Genomic DNA, 22,001 nt, shown 5'->3' with positions numbered 1-22,001 from the left:
TATTTGATATAAAATATTGATGTTTCTACAACACCCATTGTGTATTTTGTGAATGAAGCGCCATCTCATGGTTAAATCCTGTAATTGAACAAATGGGGAAATTGGGCAACGCCCTCTAGCAATTTGGCAACACCCCCAGCCACTGGCATCCGCTGGGCTTTTGACTGGGACACACCCATTTGAGTCTGATCTGGAGTGCTACATCTGTAAATCCTGAGATTTCTAAACTTCCCGTAAAGTTTGTACCTTTGAACCCGGAGAGGAAGCGTTTTAAAACCTGCAGAAACTCGTCCGTCCGACGTCAGCTGTGACGAAACAGGAAGTCACCCCTTCATCATAAAGCGCCGAGTGAGCTAACGAGCTGCTTCTGAGTCCTTCACACGGTGAGTTCTGCTTCGTCCACACACTGTATTATACTCTTCATCATATCGTGTTTAACTTAGTGCGTGCTCAAAATGGGATTTCCTATAAATGAATAAGCCACATGTGTCACTATGTTTGCCATATATTTATTAAAATATGAAGAAAAGAACATATTAAAAAAAGTACATTAAAAAATAATTCATTAAGTTTAATTTCGATTTTCTGAATTATTTTATTTGACATTTTCAATTTAGTGCATGAGAAGTGCTCTGCAAATAAAGCTTTATTATTATTATTATTATTATTATTATTATTATTATTATTATTATTATTATTATTATTATTATTATTATTACCATCATTAGGTTTTTGGGTCATTTTTCTGTAATTGTTTTTACATATGAGTCCCTCACCATTTCATCAAGGAGGGCAACGGGTTTCTGAATGTGTTAATCTAGATTGGTGTTTGTGTGTGTGTGTGTGTGTGTGTGTGTGTGTGTGTGTGTGTGTGTGTGTGTGTGTGTGTGTGTGTGTGTGTGTATTTTGGAATTGGAATATCTGGAATAATTAATTAAGTTTAATAGAAATTGACTAATTAAAACCTAATTAAATTGATATATATTTAAAAAATAATAATAAATAATTAATAAAAATAAATAATTAAATATAATAAATAAAGAATATCTAACAAAAATCAATGATGTAAAATAAAAATAAGATACTATAAATAATATGTAAATACTAAAATAATAAAAAGAAACAAAAATAAATAAATATTATAAGCTTTAATGTCTTTAAAAATGTGCTTTAAGAATAATGTCAAATGGCTTGTAATAAACCACTTTATTTAACATTAGACTGTGTTTTGTACAAGGTGTTATCTGAACAGGAAGTCACATTACTTCATGTTCTTACGCTAACAAGTATTCTCGGTGTCTTCCTCATTTTCAGAGAAAAGGAGGAAGGTGAGAAGGGGAATTGGGGAATTGGCAAACACCCTGAATCTCGACAGCTCCCTGTGTGCGTATCCGACCTCTAAAAACACAACATTATTCATCTAAAATAATCCTGTCTTTGTCCGCCTCTCTGGAAAGTCTTAACTAAACGTTTATCTGGGTTGGAGTGAAGACAGAATTAGCCGAGATGCTAACGGAGCTAAACGTCACCCCGATGTTGAACTTCACGACCGCGCCCCCCGTTGACGGTTGCCCTCCGGTCGGGATCCAACTCGAGGGTCTCATCCTGCCCCCCGTCCTCACCATCGACGTCACCCTGGGGCTTCTGGGTAATGCAGTTGCCCTGTGGATCTTCTGCTTTAAGGTGAAGAAGTGGAACCCCAACACGCTGTTCCTCTTCAACCTGGTGATCGCAGACTTCCTGGCGCTGGTCAGTCTGCCTCTGAGGATCCACGCTCTGCTCGTCGGTCACTGGGTGTTCGGAGACGCCATGTGTCGGATCAACCTCTTCCTGGTGTTCTCCAACCGCTCAGCTAGCATCGCACTGATGACCGTGGTGGCCATCTACCGCTACTTCAAGGTGAGGGGATAACATCTACCGCTACTTCAAGGTCAGGGGATAACATCTATCGCTACTTCAAGGTCAGGGGATAACATCTACCGCTACTTCAAGGTCAGGGGATAACATCTACCGCTACTTCAAGGTCAGGGGATAACATCTACCGCCACTTCAAGGTCAGGGGATAACATCTACCGCTACTTCAAGGTCAGGGGATAACATCTACCGCTAGTTCAAGGTCAGGGGATAACATCTACCGCTACTGAAAATCTGAAAATTGGTCTCAAAATAATGAATTATCTCGTGATTTCTGTACGAAGAATATAATTTCTTGTGTGTTTTCATCCTAAAATGGTGCCAGAATGCTAACGTTAGCTATCTCTGCAGGTGGTCCACCCTCACCACCGGGTGAACCTCATGACGAGGCGTCAGGCGGTGTTCGTGTCTCTGATCGTGAGGTTTCTGGTGATCGGCCCCAGTGTTCCCATGCTGGCCTTCAACCACATCAAGAGGCGCGGCCATCGCTCGCAGTGCTTCTTCTTCACCTCCTACAAGGTGAGAGAACTGCTAGCAGAGGTGGAAGTAGTGGAGAACAAATACTTTGTTACTGCACTTAAGTACATCTTTCTGGCATCAGTACTTTACTCCACTACTTATCTTTCTGACCACTTTTTACTTTGACTTCTTACATGTTGAACACAAATACCTGTACTTTCTACTTCTTACATTTTGAACCCAAATACCTGTACTTTCTACTTCTTACATGTTGAACCCAAATACCTGTACTTTCTACTTCTCTCATGTTGAACTCAAATACCTGTACTTTCTACTTCTTACATGTTGAACTCAAATACCTGTACTTTCTACTTCTTACATGTTGAACCCAAATACCTGTACTTTATACTTCTCTCATGTTGAACCCAAATACCTGTACTTTCTACTTCTCTCATGTTGAACTCAAATACCTGTACTTTCTACTTCTTACATGTTGAACACAAATACCTGTACTTTCTACTTCTTACATGTTGAACCCAAATACCTGTACTTTCTACTTCTCTCATGTTGAACCCAAATACCTGTACTTTATACTTCTCTCATGTTGAACACAAATACCTGTACTTTCTACTTCTTACATGTTGAACACAAATACCTGTACTTTCTTCTTCTTACATGTTGAACCCAAATACCTGTACTTTCTACTTCTTACATGTTGAACTCAAATACCTGTACTTTCTACTTCTTACATGTTGAACACAAATACCTGTACTTTCTACTTCTTACATGTTGAACCCAAATACCTGTACTTTCTACTTCTCTCATGTTGAACTCAAAGACCTGTACGTTCTACTTATTACATGTTGAACTCAAATACCTGTACTTTCTACTTCTTACATGTTGAACTCAAATACCTGTACTTTCTACTTCTAACATGTTGAACTCAAATACCTGTACTTTCTACTTCTAACATGTTGAACTCAAATACCTGTACTTTCTACTTCTCACATGTTGAACTCAAATACCTGTACTTTCTACTTCTTACATGTTGAACTCAAATACCTGTACTTTCTACTTCTTACATGTTGAACTCAAATACCTGTACTTTCTACTTCTTACATGTTGAACTCAAATACCTGTACTTTCTACTTCTAACATGTTGAACTCAAATACCTGTACTTTCTACTTCTTACATGTTGAACTCAAATACCTGTACTTTCTACTTCTTACATGTTGAACTCAAATACCTGTACTTTCTACTTCTCACATGTTGAACACAAATACCTGTACTTTCTACTTCTCTCATGTTGAACTCAAATACCTGTACTTTCTACTTCTCACATGTTGAACCCAAATACCTGTACTTTCTACTTCTTACATGTTGAACTCAAATACCTGTACTTTCTACTTCTCACATGTTGAACACAAATACCTGTACTTTCTACTTCTCTCATGTTGAACTCAGATACCTGTACTTTCTACTTCTTACATGTTGAACCCAAATACCTGTACTTTCTACTTCTTACATGTTGAACTCAAATACCTGTACTTTCTACTTCTTACATGTTGAACACAAATACCTGTACTTTCTACTTCTCTCATGTTGAACTCAAATACCTGTACTTTCTACTTCTCTCATGTTGAACTCAAATACCTGTACTTTCTACTTCTCTCATGTTGAACCCAAATACCTGTACTTTCTACTTCTTCATTTTATTTCATTTCAAACCTTTATTTAGACGGATAGGTCCCTTGAGATCATGGATCTCTTTTACAAGGGAGACCTGCATCAATTTAGTTCCACATGAAACTTAAAAACAACATAAAAACAAACAATAGAGGACATCATAATTACATATTCACCAACACTTACAAACACCCATAGTGTCAGAAAGCATCTCGTGCAGACGTGCCTTAAAAACATTCAGAGGAATAAAATTGCTCAATTTCAATTTGGACTGCAGGCTGTTCCAAGCAAGTGGAGCTGCGCACATAAAAGCCGTCTTACCTAAGACAGTCCTCCCTCTTGGCTCATCTAACAAGACCACATCCTGATCTCAGACCATAGCTGCCCGCAACTTTCTGCTTTACCAGGGAACAGATGTAATACGGGAGTTTGCCCAACATAGCTCACATGTTGAACCCAAATACCTGTACTTTCTACTTCTCACATGTTGAACACTAATACCTGTACTTTCTACTTCTTACATGTTGAACTCAAATACCTGTACTTTCTACTTCTCACATGTTGAACACTAATACCTGTACTTTCTACTTCTTACATGTTGAACCCAAATACCTGTACTTTCTACTTCTTACATGTTGAACCCAAATACCTGTACTTTCTACTTCTCACATGTTGAACTAAAATACCTGTACGTTCTACTTCCTACATGTTGAACCCAAATACCTGTACTTTCTACTTCCTACATGTTGAACCCAAATACCTGTACTTTCTACTTCTCACATGTTGAACACTAATACCTGTACTTTCTACTTCTCACATGTTGAACCCAAATACCTGTACTTTCTACTTCTCTCATGTTGAACCCAAATACCTGTACTTTCTACTTCCTACATGTTGAACCCAAATACCTGTACTTTCTACTTCCTACATGTTGAACCCAAATACCTGTACTTTCTACTTCTTACATGTTGAACCAAAATACCTGTACTTTCTACTTCTCACATGTTGAACCAAAATACCTGTACTTTCTACTTCTCACATGTTGAACCAAAATACCTGTACTTTCTACTTCTTACATGTTGAACTCAAATACCTGTACTTTCTACTTCTCACATGTTGAACACTAATACCTGTACTTTCTACTTCTTACATGTTGAACTCAAATACCTGTACTTTCTACTTCTTACATATTGAACTCAAATACCTGTACTTTCTACTTCTTACATGTTGAACTCAAATACCTGTACTTTCTACTTCTCACATGTTGAACACAAATACCTGTACGTTCTACTTCTTACATGTTGAACTCAAATACCTGTACGTTCTACTTCCTACATGTTGAACCCAAATACCTGTATTTTCTACTTCTTACATGTTGAACTAAAATACCTGTACGTTCTACTTCTTACATGTTGAACTCAAATACCTGTACTTTCTACTTCCTACATGTTGAACTAAAATACCTGTACGTTCTACTTCTTACATGTTGAACTAAAATACCTGTACGTTCTACTTCCTACATGTTGAACTAAAATACCTGTACGTTCTACTTCTTACATGTTGAACTCAAATACCTGTACTTTCTACTTCCTACATGTTGAACTCAAATACCTGTACTTTCTACTTCTTACATGTTGAACTCAAATACCTGTACTTTCTGATTCTTACATGTTGAACTCAAATACCTGTACTTTCTACTTCTTACATGTTGAACTCAAATACCTGTACTTTCTACTTCTCACATGTTGAACTCAAATACCTGTACTTTCTACTTCTCACATGTTGAACTCAAATACCTGTACTTTCTACTTCTCACATGTTGAACTCAAATACCTGTACTTTCTACTTCTTCATTTCATTTCATTTCAAACCTTTATTTAGACGGATAGGTCCCTTGAGATCATGGATCTCTTTTACAAGGGAGACCTGCATCAATTTAGTTCCACATGAAACTTAAAAACAACATAAAAACAAACAATAGAGGACATCATAATTACATATTCACCAACACTTACAAACACCCATAGTGTCAGAAAGCATCTCGTGCAGACGTGCCTTAAAAACATTCAGAGAAATAAAATTGCTCAATTTCAATTTGGACTGCAGGCTGTTCCAAGCAAGTGGAGCTGCGCACATAAAAGCCGTCTTACCTAAGACAGTCCTCCCTCTTGGCTCATCTAACAAGACCACATCCTGATCTCAGACCATAGCTGCCCGCAACTTTCTGCTTTACCAGGGAACAGATGTAATACGGGAGTTTGCCCAACATAGCTTACATGTTGAACCCAAATACCTGTACTTTCTACTTCTCACATGTTGAACCCAAATACCTGTACTTTCTACTTCTCTCATGTTGAACTCAAATACCTGTACTTTCTACTTCTTACATGTTGAACACAAATACCTGTACTTTCTACTTCTCTCATGTTGAACTCAAATACCTGTACGTTCTACTTCTTACATGTTGAACTCAAATACCTGTACTTTCTACTTCTTACATGTTGAACCCAAATACCTGTACTTTCTACATTTTACATGTTGAACTCAAATACCTGTACTTTCTACTTCTCACATGTTGAACTCAAATACCTGTACTTTCTACTTCTTACATGTTGAACACAAATACCTGTACTTTCTACTTCTCTCATGTTGAACTCAAATACCTGTACTTTCTACTTCTTACATGTTGAACTCAAATACCTGTACTTTCTACTTCTTACATGTTGAACTCAAATACCTGTACTTTCTACTTCTCACATGTTGAACCCAAATACCTGTACTTTCTACTTCTTACATGTTGAACCCAAATACCTGTACTTTCTACTTCTTACATGTTGAACCCAAATACCTGTACTTTCTACTTCTCACATGTTGAACTCAAATACCTGTACTTTCTACTTCTCACATGTTGAACTCAAATACCTGTACTTTCTACTTCTTCATTTCATTTCAAACCTTTATTTAGACGGATAGGTCCCTTGAGATCATGGATCTCTTTTACAAGGGAGACCTGCATCAATTTAGTTCCACATGAAACTTAAAAACAACATAAAAACAAACAATAGAGGACATCATAATTACATATTCACCAACACTTACAAACACCCATAGTGTCAGAAAGCATCTCGTGCAGACGTGCCTTAAAAACATTCAGAGAAATAAAATTGCTCAATTTCAATTTGGACTGCAGGCTGTTCCAAGCAAGTGGAGCTGCGCACATAAAAGCCGTCTTACCTAAGACAGTCCTCCCTCTTGGCTCATCCAACAAGACCACATCCTGATCTCAGACAACAGCTGCCCGCAACTTTCTACTTTACCAGGGAACAGATGTAATACGGGAGTTTGCCCAACATAGCTTACATGTTGAACCCAAATACCTGTACTTTCTACTTCTCTCATGTTGAACTCAAATACCTGTACTTTCTACTTCTTACATGTTGAACTGAAATACCTGTACTTTCTACTTCTTACATGTTGAACACAAATACCTGTACTTTCTACTTCTCTCATGTTGAACTCAAATACCTGTACTTTCTACTTCTTACATGTTGAACTCAAATACCTGTACTTTCTACTTCTCACATGTTGAACACTAATACCTGTACTTTCTACTTCTTACATGTTGAACTCAAATACCTGTACGTTCTACTTCTTACATGTTGAACCCAAATACCTGTACTTTCTACTTCTCTCATGTTGAACTCAAATACCTGTACTTTCTACTTCTTACATGTTGAACTGAAATACCTGTACTTTCTACTTCTTACATGTTGAACACAAATACCTGTACTTTCTACTTCTCTCATGTTGAACTCAAATACCTGTACTTTCTACTTCTTACATGTTGAACACAAATACCTGTACTTTCTACTTCTCACATGTTGAACACTAATACCTGTACTTTCTACTTCTTACATGTTGAACCCAAATACCTGTACTTTCTACTTCTTACATGTTGAACCCAAATACCTGTACTTTCTACTTCTTACATGTTGAACTCAAATACCTGTACGTTCTACTTCTTACATGTTGAACACAAATACCTGTACTTTCTACTTCTCACATGTTGAACACTAATACCTGTACTTTCTACTTCTTACATGTTGAACCCAAATACCTGTACTTTCTACTTCTTACATGTTGAACCCAAATACCTGTACTTTCTACATTTTACATGTTGAACTCAAATACCTGTACTTTCTACTTCTTACATGTTGAACTCAAATACCTGTACTTTCTACTTCTCACATGTTGAACTCAAATACCTGTACTTTCTACTTCTTACATGTTGAACCCAAATACCTGTACTTTCTACTTCTTACATGTTGAACACAAATACCTGTACTTTCTACTTCTCTCATGTTGAACTCAAATACCTGTACTTTCTACTTCTTACATGTTGAACTCAAATACCTGTACTTTCTACTTCTCTCATGTTGAACTCAAATACCTGTACTTTCTACTTCTCTCATGTTGAACCCAAATACCTGTACTTTCTACTTCTTACATGTTGAACTCAAATACCTGTACTTTCTACTTCTTACATGTTGAACTCAAATACCTGTACTTTCTACTTCTTACATGTTGAACACAAATACCTGTACTTTCTACTTCTTACATGTTGAACTCAAATACCTGTACTTTCTACTTCTTACATGTTGAACACAAATACCTGTACTTTCTACTTCTTACATGTTGAACTCAAATACCTGTACTTTCTACTTCTTACATGTTGAACTCAAATACCTGTACTTTCTACTTCTTACATGTTGAACACAAATACCTGTACTTTCTACTTCTTACATGTTGAACTCAAATACCTGTACTTTCTACTTCTTACATGTTGAACTCAAATACCTGTACTTTCTACTTCTTACATGTTGAACTCAAATACCTGTACTTTCTACTTCTTACATGTTGAACACAAATACCTGTGCTTTCTGGGAAAAGGAGTCTTTTTTATTTTTTTATTATGGTCCTTGGTCTTGGAATGACCTTCAATCACGCCTCAAACTGAGGGCACTTGTCTCAATAGCATGTTTTAAATTAAAGTTGTCTGAAGTCCTTACCACCAGCTGCTCTTGCAGTAATAAGTAGTGCACCTTTCGTACTGTCCTAATGTGCACAATGTAGTGACTGCTTTTTTATCTTTTGTTTTTTTAGTTATGTTCTCTGTATTTTATATGTTTGTGTTATGTGTTATGTGTAATGTTGCTGCCTTCTTGGCCAGGTCAGCATTGTAAATGAGATTCTATCTCAATGCTTTTATCTGGTTAAATAAAAAATAAAATAAATACATTTCTACTTCTCTCATTTCCCAGACAGCTGGTTCCTTTAGTCTGAATGTGTGTTGGTGCGTGGTCATTATTCTTCAGAGTCACTGCGTGCCTATTGGTTGGAACACGATCCATGTATCCATCACTTCCTGGTCTTCTCTAAAGAAGAGGGACCAATGGAAACGTTGTCATGTTGCCGGTGGTCACCATGGAAACATTCATTAGCTAACAATGACATTATTGTTCTATTGATATAAAGGGAGGTCAGGTACTCTTTAAAGCAGCTGCTAGTTATGGGTACTTTCTACTGAAGTACACTTCAAAGCCTCTTTACTTTGACTTGAGTAAAGAAGTTTAGTCAGTACTTCTGCTTTTACCAGAGTATTTTTAAATACGAGTATCTGTACTTGAGTAAAGGATGTGTACTTCTACTTGAGTACAGGATGTGTACTTCTACTTGAGTAAAGGATGTGCTTCTTCTTCACGTCCTGTTAGGAGGCGTCTCGCTCCATCCTCATATTGCTGAAGATGCACCGCATCCTGATGGTTCTGGAGTTCTTCCTGCCGGCCGCCATCTTGCTCTTCTGCTCCGTCAGGATCCACAGCTTCCTGCGAGGACGACAGATCGGGAACCCGGAGAAGGTTTGTCTTTGTTCTTTCCTTTAATTCACAGAGAGGGATTTATCTATCATACCTTTTACCTCTCTGAACAACCAGCACCTCACCGTGGTAGAGAGGTTTGTGTGCCCTGATGAAACTGGGAGCTGTGTTGTCTGGAACCTTGTGTTCCTGGTAGGGTCTCCCATGGCAAATTGGTCTCAGGCAAGGGGCCAGACTAAGATTGGTTCAAAAGACCTCATGAAAGAACAACAAAGAAGTGAGGATACCCGGCCCGGAGGAAGCCCGGGCTCCCCTTCTGGAGCCAGGCCCAGAAGGAGGACTCGTCAGCGAGCGTCTGGTGGCCGGGCTTGCCACGGAGCCCGGCCGGGCCCAGCCCGAAAAGGCAGCGTGGGCAACACCTCCGCTTCTCCGTCCCGCGGGCCCACCACCTACGGGAAACAGCGATGGGGTCGGGTGCGCTGCCAGAAGGGTGGCAGTGAAAGCGGAGGGTCTCGACGGACCATACCCGGGCGACAGAAGCTGGCTTTGGGGACGTGGAACGTCACCTCTCTGGGGGGGAAGGAGGCGGAGCTTGTGCGGGAGGTGGAGCGTTACCAGTTGGATCTGGTTGGGCTCACCTCTACGCACAGCGTCGGCTCTGGAACCTTACTTCTGGATAGGGGTTGGACTCTATTCTTCTCCGGAGTTGCTCAAGGTGTGAGGCGCCGGGCGGGTGTGGGGATACTCACAAGTCCCGGTTGGGTGCTTCGTTGTTGGAGTTTACCCCAGTGGACGAGAGGGTCGCCTCCCTACGCCTGCGGGTTATGGGGGGAAAACTCTGACTGTTGTGTGTGCTTATGCACCCAACAGCAGTTCAGAGTATACGGCCTTCTTGGAGACCCTGGAAAGAGTCCTGTATGGGGCTCCTGAAGGGAGACTTCAACGCACATGTGGGCAATGATGGAGACACTTGGAGGGGCGTGATTGGGAGGAACGGCCCCCCTGATCTGAACCGGAGTGGTGGTTTGTTACTGGACTTCTGTGCTAGTCATGGATTGGCCATAACAAACACCATGTTCGAACATAAGGATGCTCATAAGTGTACGTGGTACCAGAGCGCCCTAGGCAGAAGATCCATGATCGATTTCGTTATCGTATCATCGGACCTGAGGCCGTATGTTTTGGACACTCGGGTAAAGAGAGGGGCGGAGTTGTCAACTGATCACCATCTGGTGGTGAGTTGGGTCGAGTGGCGGGGGAAGCCTCTGGATAGACCTGGTAAGCCCAAACGTGTAGTTCGGGTGAACTGGGAACGTCTGGAGGAGGCCCAAGTTCAGGAGGCCTTCAACTCACACCTCCGGCGGAGCTTTTCGGGCATTCCTGTGGAGGTTGGGGACATTGAACCAGAGTGGTCGGTGTTCAAAGCCTCTATTGCCGAAGCCGCGGTGGGGAGCTGTGGTCTCAAGGTCCTAGGTGCCTCAAGGGGCGGTAACCCTCGAACCTCCTGGTGGACACCGGTGGTCAGGGAAGCCGTCCGACTGAAGAAGGAGGCCTTCAGGGATTTGTTATCCCGGGGGACTCCCGAGGCAGTTGCAAGGTACCGGCAGGCCTCAAGGGCAGCTGCCTCATCCGTGGCCGAGGCAAAGCAGCAGGTGTGGGAGAAGTTCGGAGAAGACATGGAGAAGGACTTTCGGGCGTCACCAAAGTTGTTCTGGAAAACTGTCCGACACCTCAGGAGGGGGAAGCAGGGAACCATCCAAGCTGTGTACAGTAAGGATGGGACGTTGTTGACCTCAACTGATGGAGTGTTGGGACGTTGGAAGGAACACTTTGAGGAACTCCTGAACCCGACAACTCCGCCCTCTATGTTAGAGGCAGAGCTGGAGTATGACGGGGGATCAACGCCAATCTCCCGGGGGGAGGTCACTGAGGTCGTCAAACAACTCCACAGTGGCAAAGCCCCGGGGGGGATGAGATCCGCCCGGAAATGCTGAAGGCTCTGGGTGTTGAGGGACTGTCATGGTTGACACGTCTCATCAACGTTGGGTGGAAGTCGGAAACAGTTTTGTAGACTTGGAGAAGGCGTATAACCGAGTTCCCAGGGAGTTACTGTGGGAGGTGCTGCGGGAGTATGGGGTGAGGGGGTCTCTACTCAGGGCCATCCAATCTCTGTACTCCCAAAGCGAGAGCTGCGTCCGGGTCCTCGGCAGGAAGTCGGACCCATTTCCGGTGAGGCTTGGCCTCCGCCAGGGCTGCGCTTTGTCACCAATCCTGTTTGTAATATACATGGATCGGATTTCGAGGCGTAGTCGTGGGGGGGGGGGGGGGGGTCTGCAGTTCGGTGGACTAAGGATTGCACCACTGCTTTTTGCAGATGATGTGGTTCTGATGGCTTCATCGGTCTGCGACCTTCAGCACTCACTGGATCGGTTCGCAACCGAGTGTGAAGCGGCTGGGATGAGGATCAGCACCTCCAAATCTGAGGCCATGGTCCTCAGCAGGAAACCGATGGACTGTCCACTCCAAGTAGGGAATGAGTCCTTACCCCAAGTGAAGGAGTTCAATTATCTCGGGGTCTTGTTCTCGAGTGAGGGAACAATGGAGCGTGAGATGGGCCGGAGAATCGGAGCAGCGGGAGCGGTACTGCAGTCGCTTTACCGCACCGTGTGACGAGAAGGGAGCTGAGCCAGAAGGCAAAGCTCTCTGTCTACCGGGCCATTTCCGTTCCTACCCTCACCTATGGTCATGAAGGATGGGTCATGACCGAAAGAACGAGATCGCGGATACAAGCGGCCGAGATGGGTTTCCTCCTCAGGGTGGCTGGCGTCTCCCTTAGGGATAAGGTGAGAAGTTCGGTCATCAGGGAGGGACTCGGAGTTGAGCCGCTCCTCCTTCGCGTCGAAAGAAGCCAGTTGAGGTGGTTCGGGCACCTAGTTAGGATGCCACGTGGGCGCCTCCCTAGGGAGGTGTTCCCGGCACGTCCAGCTGGGAAGAGACCAAGGGGTAGACCGAGGACCAGGGGGAGGGACTATATCTCTTCGCTGGCCTGGGAGCGCCTTGAGACCCCCCAGTCAGAGCTGGTTGATGTCGCCAGGGAAAAGGAAGTTTGGGGCTCTCTGCTGGAACTGCTACCCCCGCGACCCGACCACGGATAAGCGGGAGAAGATGGATGGATGGATGGATGGACCCAGCATGCAGTTTCTATGGAGACCCTACTCTACATTTCTATCCAACACATCCTCACTCCCAGGTCGGCCTATGTTGACGTTATGTCAAGTCCCCTGCCGGCTTTTTCCAACGCAAGGGGGGGGGCCTTAGAGTCCATTTTCAATGCAAGGGGGGGGCCCTTAGCGTCCATTTTCAACGCAAGGGGGGGGCCCTTAGCGTCCATTTTCAACGCAAGGGGGGGGCCCTTAGAGTCCATTTTCAATGCAAGGGGGGGGCCCTTAGCGTCCATTTTCAACGCAAGGGGAGGGGGCCCTTAGCGTCCATTTTCAGCTTTCCGGGATGTCCATATGCTTCTATGGACGCTCATGGAAGCACGGCATTTGTTTGTGTCGGCTGCCCTTAAAGGCAATGAGAGCGTCCATTCTCATTGGATAACGGAGAATTGTACACCCGGAAGTAAGTATTCCTCTTACTGTCGATTGATGTCACAGTGATATCTGCACTACTCATCGACTAAAAAACACCAGATTATCCTTGTTAATTACACAACATTGATTGGTTTAAATTGTGTGCAAAGCTTTTGTATTTTTCCCCTTCGATTCGGAGAAACAAATATTTTTTCGGAGTAAAGGATGGCAGAAGACACTACACTACCCAGAATCCCCAGCTATCGTTTGGACTACACCATAAGCTCTGTTTGACGTCACGTGATCTTCAAATTTCCCCCTGCAGAAAAAAAACATGGCCGAACTTCGTTTTATTCTCGGTGTAAAATGTCTATTTTAAAGTTAGTTTGGCCATTAAAATGCGTTTTGATGTCATTTGATGCGAGAAATATGAGTTGTTATTTCAGATGATGTGTGCAGTGGATGATCATGATCTTTAGTTTGCTAGTTATTACGAAGATTACTTCAGGAAATTGCGTCCATAACGTTTTCATTGTTACCAAGGTGGTTGCTAGGGACGCTGCTATCGATATTATTAATGTTATGTTGTTTAACAGTTTAATGGTGTTATCTTTATTGCTACCGCCTTCCCCGTCAATGTATAGTGTTGGTCCACAGCGCAAACATATTAGTTTAACAAAATCCGCATCTAAAGATACGTTATTTTCCCCCTGTGCAATTCCAGTCTCACATCTCAGAGCACACCGTCATTAACAAATACCGGGAACAGACCGAAATAAAATAATACTTAATTCCGAGTGTTCTTGCTTTTCTCTTTGAAAGTCATCACATAACGGCATTGTAATACACGGTTCGGCTGCATTACATATTACATATCTGCCGTAGTTCTGTATTTATAGAGCCCTGATGAGAAGACAAACATGAGGAACTGAAAACGTGACGTGGATCATAAATATATCAGCCATTAAACAACATCTTACATTTCTTTTCACACAATACGTCTCCTTGCAGTATCAACACTAATTCGGCTCACTTTTATATTTGATCCAATTGGTAGATAGGCTGTATTTACACCATAAAGGTGCACAGCTGATATAAAGGGACACCTGGTGGTTAAAGCATGTTATTGAATTTCATTATTTTTATTATTAGATATTAATAGGATCCCTATAAAGTATATTATAGGGTGAAGCGGTGGACCCGTTCAAATCCAGTTTTGAACAGTCTGCCGTGGTTCCATCCCATTTCAAGTGCTGTTCGAGGCTCGATAACCCTCGGAGCACACTCTCCAATCACAGAGCTTGAGGACTATCACGGGGTTTGTCAAACAGAGCACATGGTGTAGTCCAAACGATAGCTGGGGATTCTGGGTAGTGTAGTGTCTTCTGCCATCCTTTACTCCGAAAAAAGATTTGTTTCTCCGAATCGAAGGGGAAAAATACAAAAGCATTGCACACAATTTAAACCAATCAATGTTGTGTAATTAACAAGGATAATCTGGGGTTTTTTAGTCGATGAGTAGTGCAGATATCACTGTGACATCAATCCACAGTAAGGGGAATACTTACTTCCGGGTGTACAATTCTCCTATCCAATGAGAATGGACGCTCACATTGCCTTTAAGGGCAGTCGACACAAACGAATGCCGTGCTTCCATGAGCGTCCATAAACGCATATGGACATCCCGGAAAGCTGAAAATGGACGCTAAGGGCCCCCCCTTGCGTTGGAAATGGACGCTAAGGCCCCCCCCCTTGCATTGAAAATGGACGCTAAGGCCCCCCCCCTTGCATTGAAAAAAGCCGGCAGGGGACTTGACATAACGTCAACATAGACCGACCTGGGAGTGAGGATGTGTTGTTCTATCATAAAACGTTTGGGTACTCAACATTACCGGGTTTGTGTGTGTGTGTGTGTGTGTGTGTGTGTGTGTGTGTGTGTGTGTGTGTGTGTGTGTGTGTGTGTGTGTGTGTGTGTGTGTATTGGACATTTGTGTGTAACATTTTAAATATACATTTTTAAATGTTCTGCTTTTTTTTCAATTTTCTGAATATTTTAACATGTTTTTTGTACACATTTTTCGATTCTGGTGTATGCAAAGTGCTGTACTAATAAAGCTTTAATGTTACTCCTCACTAGGTGCGTAAGGCGATGCGTGTGTGTGTGGCCATCGTGCTGGTCTTCACGCTGTGTTTCCTGCCCACCACCCTCTCCACCATCGGCCTCTGGGTCATCACCTCCTTCAGACCCTGGGACTGCGCCTCCTTCTACTCCTTCACCCAGATCACCATCGTGTCTCTGGGGATGAACTTCCTGAACTCTGCTCTGGACCCCGTGGTCTACGTGTTCTCCAGCTCCACCTTCCGGAGGGCTCTCTGCGACTCGCTGCCCAGGAGCCTGCGCTGCTGCAGGGGGGAAGAGGAGGCACAGGCAACCTCCACCAAAGGGCACTCAGAGCACCGTCCAGCAGGAGCTGAAGACCATCAGGGCCTAAATAAGAGCGGTTCAGGAATGAGTCCCAGCAAGACATGAGGCAGCGCTTTACCACTTCCTGTCCCTTGATCTGGCTTTCTGTTTTCGGTTGTGTGTGTGTGTGTGTGTGTGTGTGTGTGTGTGTGTGTGTGTGTGTGTGTGTGTGTGTGTGTGTGTGTGTGTGTGTGTGTGTTGTTGAGAGCTTCATAGTATGTTGAATACTTAAAACGAAAGTTAGTTATAATTAAATATGATCAATTATATTCTTGTATAACCCACAATGAGAATGCTTCATATTTTAGGTGTTTCTATATTTACAGCATAAACAAACAAAGTGGTTTGTTAAGTTGAGTGTCAGAATGATGTATGCCCTGCTCTCTGATAAGAGAGTGGGCAGGTTCTTCCCTCTCCTCTCACAGCAGGGGGGGGGCTCCAGACTTAAGGAGAAACACATCGAGGCCTCAAAAGGTGGTTATGTCAGAGCCATAGAATATGTCTAGTCATGTTTTGTTTTACACAAACTTGGGAAGGTGTGTCTTGTGCCAGAGCCAATAGAAGATGTTGGTTGGGTATAGAGGAGGTGTTTGTGGGTTTTCTATCCGGTTTTTGAGCATAAAAAGACTGGCTTTTTTGGTTTTCGTCGGGGAGAGGGGGAAACCCCTGGTATACTCTCTCCCGGTAAGCTCTGTCCTTTTCAGAGCTGGGTTAGACGGCTCTCGGTATGATTTTATGCTGGAAAGTTGCTATAACGATTCGGAATACATGATTTGGGCTTTTGAATGAATATGAATTAAGGTTTTAGATAAAAAATATATAACCCCATTTTGATATGTTTTGTATGATTATAATGTGTTAAAAGGTAAAGACTCTGTACTGGTTTGGACCTATTATTTTTCTTCAAATAAACTGATCTCACCTTTTGGATTGGGACAATAAAAGGGAAATCTGTGCTCTCCTCTCCTGCTTCAAAGGTAAGACTGCACCCTGCCACACACACGTTTAGGTAGGAACACACCCCATTTACTGATACCAAAATCCTTCGGGATCGCTTAAACAGATTAAAAAGAGTTGTCTGAATAGAAGCAGCAGTTAATTGAACCTGGTTCTTCGGGGAGTTAATAGAGGTGAGATCTTGCTGACGTTTGGTGGATCTGAGCCAAGCAGTAAACTTACATAGACTCAATAACTTCGGTCGGGTCAATTAGTGAGGTCAGAGTAATTTACCGGAATAAATTAATCGGGGCCTCACCTAGAACTCTAAACATGGCGCCCAACGTGGGGCTCTGTGAAAAATAATATTTTTACAGAGTCAAAATACAAGAACCAAAACGACCTAGTGAAAAAAGTCGATGAGTACAAATCAGCGAAATACAGGCTGAGAATCTTGTTAAAATACCTGCCCGAATCCTAGAATATATATTTTAACCTAAAGTGTAGTAATTTAAGTTGATACTATTGCACCGGACTGAGGGTTATATTATATCGGATATTGCTGTCTGTTAAAGAAGCTAAAGTAGGTTCTTCTTCCCCTAGCCAAATTGAGAAGCCCCTGTGGTCCCTTTAATCACAGGTTTGTTGGCTAGTGAAGTCAGCCGTAGGAGCACTGCTCAGTATCTGTCCAATTACTTTGAAACTTATAGGTAGGACTTGTCAAAGAGCTGCGGTTTGAACTTTTGCGTTAAAACATAACGTGGGGAAGAGTTAATAGGAGATTTAATAAAGATAACATAGGTCTAAAAGGTACCTATGCTGTTGAAATAGCTCGAAGCTCGATACATAACACTCGTTAACTGAGGTGTCCGCATGCACTAGCTGAATCCAGAAGAGAACCTAGAACCAAGTGACGGTATAGTCGGACTGATCCTCCGGTGTGAGTAAAAGCCTAGAAACTTGCATGTGTATAAAAGAGTGAACGTAAATCCTTGAATAAAATAAAAAATAAAATAAAAAGAATGGCTGATGAGGTTAGAACGCAATTTAATGACTCTGAGCCAACTTCAGATGGGGAGGGATACACAGAAGCTAAATCCGGACCTTCTGCCCCCCCTGGTCGGATTAGCCCTGACCCACGGGCGTACCGCGACCTAAGTACCTTCCTGTCAGACTACCGTTTGGACAGAGAGCCACAAACAGGTGGTATAATGTCTGAGACCCTACCTTCACCCTACGGGGAGGAAGACTCACAGATACCATTAATGAGTATCCCCTCTACTACTCCTAGGAGAAAACACATTGTTAAACAAGACAGTCAGGGGAACGGCAAATTGGAAATAATAATGGCAAATATTGAATATCTTAAACTAGATCAACAAACCATGTTAGTGAATCCTGCTAATATGAAACTGCAACATGTAGGAGGGGTAGCAGCAGCTCTAGCAAAAAGAATAGGACCTAGCATGCAAGCACAGAGTGATAGGATGTTAAGGACCATAGAACTGTCCGAGGGAAATGTGGTTGTCACTCGGGGGGGTGATGATCCCCATATACCGGTTGTTTTGCATGTACCATTTAAACCTATGTGGGAACTAACAGAAGAAACTAAACTCCAAGAATACCTTCAACACCAATATGAGGAAGTTTTTTGCGAGGCTAAAGCTCAAATACTTTACCAAAATCAACTAAACTATTCTGCTCAATGAAGGAGCTTGCACTTTTGGAAAAATAAAATCTCCCCCTTTCTCTGCTCCCGAGGTGCTGCAGAAAAACCCAACACACAGGGTCAGAGACAGGGTCAGAAAATCTGAGCAGACCACGGAGTGACCCATTAAAACTTTTATGGCCTCAGCACAGAGAGGAAGATCTGGAGACTGTAAGCAGGCTATCCACCCCCACCCCCACCCAGCACAAGGGGAATAGTGTTCCTCTCACCAAAGAACAAATCACCTCTTAACCAAGTCAGATCTAAAATAGACATAGCTCCAGTTGTTAAGAAAAGAGGGAGATTCAAAAAAGTATCTTAACACCAGAACAAAAATATCAATATAAAAAAAAAAAAAAACTGAGAGAATAAGAATGGAAAATGGCAGAGGATGATGTCTGATCCAGATGTGGAGTTTAGGACCACAGGTAGTAAGCCACACAGGGAAACATTGAAACCCTTAAACCGCTGCTCCAAAGGTAACACTGTTTACAGAGGGAGTTTGCGAAAAGGTGACCAAGCAGCCACTTGGGCCTTTATAATGAAAACTAATTCAGGTGAAGTACTTTGCAAGCAAAAGGGTGCAATACCAGGTACAGCACAAACTGCTGAGGCAAAGGCCATTTGTTGAGGGACTTCTTTTTGCTAAACAACGTAAAATAACACACATCCATATTGTTACTGATTATTGTTACAAAGCAGGTAAAGAAGAACTTAATAACTGGGAACAAAGGCAGGTCAATGTGAAAGGTGAAGCGCTGACACATGCCCTTCAAGGGAGGGTCTTATTGCAGAGTCAAAGGCAGGCATGTACCTGGAGTGGAATCATGTCCGTAGCCATACAGATAAGATCAAATTAGACTATCAGGGAAATAGAGAAGTTTTACCTTGCTTAAAGCCGGGGAAGAGTTAACCACCTGACTGCCATATTCCCTAGAATATGGAAAAAGGGTAGAAGCATTCACGTACCCCCTGAAGAAGCTCCTCAGGTTGTGCGTGAACTACACAGCAGTTTAGGCCATATGGGCCTATTTCGGATGAGAAAATATTGCCTCAACAATAAAATACTCATACGAAAACTACGAATGCACTTACAACACACACGATCAACATGTCTTCAATGTGCAGAGGTGGATGGGTTCAAGAAAATTCATCCTAAACACCTTAAAATTATAGAGGAAGAACCACTAATCAGTTTTAGTGCTGACATAGCAGGTCCTTTTCCAACCCGCACTCCCAGTGGGAACAAGTATTTCCTTGTGATCTGTGATAATGGAGGGAGTCATAAACATGTTTATCCTCTAACCCGAGCAACAGGGAACACAGTGTCTGCTAAACTGGCAGAGCATATCAGTAATTTTTCAAAAACTAAGAGAATAAGAATGGATAATGTAACTCACTTTAAAAATGAAAAAGTGTTGTCACCCTTGCAGGATAAAGGGATTCACACCTATCTGGTCGTTACCATAGAAGTATCAGGCGTTAGAGCAGCCACAGAGTGGAGTATAAAAACTGTAAAACAAATTGGAACATTCCAATCAATTTGACAAGGCTGAATATATTCCTATATGTATGGAAAAGCTACCTCGGGCAAAGGTCAGGTCATATCTAACTATCACACCTTTTCCGTTTAGGTTCAGAAATCGTGTATGGGTGACCAGAAAGGGGCGAAGTCCAGAGAAGGGTTAGCTTAAAACTAAATCAGAAGGTTTGGATCCAGTGAAGTCAATCTCTGGGAACGTAGTTTCACTCCAGAAGAGAGGACTCACCCGAGCAACTGAGTTTAGAATCCAGATAGGAATATGACTGCGGCCTTTACCCAATCCACTGTTGATGCTATCAGTCTCACATCACATGACATGTTTTGCACACACCCGTGGCAGTTAATGTGCTTTCTTCCACAGGAGAGGATGGCTTTTTGTGGGATCTTCCCGCAATAATCTAGAATTTGTCTTGGTAAATTCAGTGCCAAGGGATATTTTATAGAGCAAAAGAGGGAATTTAAGTCTGAGTAACAAGTAATAGCTCAAATGCAAAGGATTTAGCAGTAGAACTGTTAGAATCGTTAGTGAATTATGCAAAGAAAGATGGCAAGAGGAAACTCTGTCTATTAGCATATGGATCATTGGAGCTTGAATGGAGAATACCTCAGTATCAAAGAGGAAATGGGAAATAACCTTTGTATTATTTTTCTCATTGTTTTTTAATTTTACACTATTAGTTTTCTTCTCAGTTATTTTAATCATTATATGCCTACACCCTACAACAGTATTCATTTAAATTAGATTTTTTTTGAGCACATCTTCCTCCTTCTTTTTTGCTGGTTTTCACACAGCATGGAGGTGCAGGGCTGTCAGGTCGTTAAACTGATAAGAGTAAGTTATGGCCCAGTGCTTGAGAAAACCCTTGGGGAAGTTTTTAAACTGAAAACAACTTTTTATGAATCAGAGAAATGATTTAAACTTGATCTTAGCTATATTGTTGAGATTAATACCTCAGCAATCTACCAAGAGGATTTGAACCTCCCTAGCGGGACAACTTCAGTCACAGTGCCTCAAGTGAAGCCAAGTCCTGGACCCAGGAAACCTGTGCAGCATGGAGCCAGCGGCTGAGTCACCTGTACCCTGCCAGTGGAGGATGATGTTTCTTCCAGCTCTGAGGGACAGGCTGCATCTCTACCCGCTGAGCCACTCCGATCGCAGTGGATTTCCCAAAAAGGGACGACTACCTGATAACTGCATGGTCAGACATCAGACGCCAGGTAGCAGCAGCCCTACCTACCCCTGACACTGGTCCACTTCACTACGTGGGTCCACGTCAGCCACTGCAAGGTCGTGGTCACAGGCCAGGAGAGACGGTAGAAACAGACGACAACAAGTGACGTGCCAAGTCAAGCTGTTTCATATGCTTCTGGTTCCTCGTTTGTGCTATCATTGTGTGGGGCCTCATTGACCTTGTCACAAAGTCATGAGCGATTATTGATGAGGTCTAAAAAATCCATAACAACTGTCGGCCGAGTTATCTGGCTTTCGTTTGGAGGTGTCATCCAGGGAAGAACCTCAACCCCTCCATGGTCAGGGTCAAGGATTTACATCAGATAGCAACATGGATTTAGGAGTCTACACTGGAACAACAGATACTGTAGGCCCCCCGCTCCTGCAAGTGTCAGGCCGAGTGGGGGTGCGTACAAATCTATGATCATCATGACTCTTTTTACTCGGGTGCCTGACCTGTGATAACGAGAACATTCCAGTGAGGTACTATGTTTTCGGCGTTCTCCACACCAGGTTCATCAAAAGGTCGTCCTGATTACACATGCTGAAGAACTTTTCATGATATTGATGCTTGAAGTTTTACGGATGAAATATGTATGTGTTTTTAC

The 22,001-nt window shown here is 42.5% G+C and overlaps 1 pseudogene; it reads left to right on the top strand.

Annotated features, from left to right (window-relative positions):
- Window positions 1-293: 293 nt before the first annotated feature.
- Window positions 294-16,018, top strand: LOC117443237 (hydroxycarboxylic acid receptor 2-like; annotated as a pseudogene).
- Window positions 16,019-22,001: the final 5,983 nt, after the last annotated feature.

This window comes from Pseudochaenichthys georgianus, unplaced genomic scaffold (assembly GCF_902827115.2).
Source record: "Pseudochaenichthys georgianus unplaced genomic scaffold, fPseGeo1.2 scaffold_558_arrow_ctg1, whole genome shotgun sequence".
NCBI classification, from domain to species: domain Eukaryota; kingdom Metazoa; phylum Chordata; class Actinopteri; order Perciformes; family Channichthyidae; genus Pseudochaenichthys; species Pseudochaenichthys georgianus.
The sequence above is the reverse complement of the archived record's forward strand: the minus strand, read 5'-3'. Positions and strand labels throughout refer to the sequence as shown.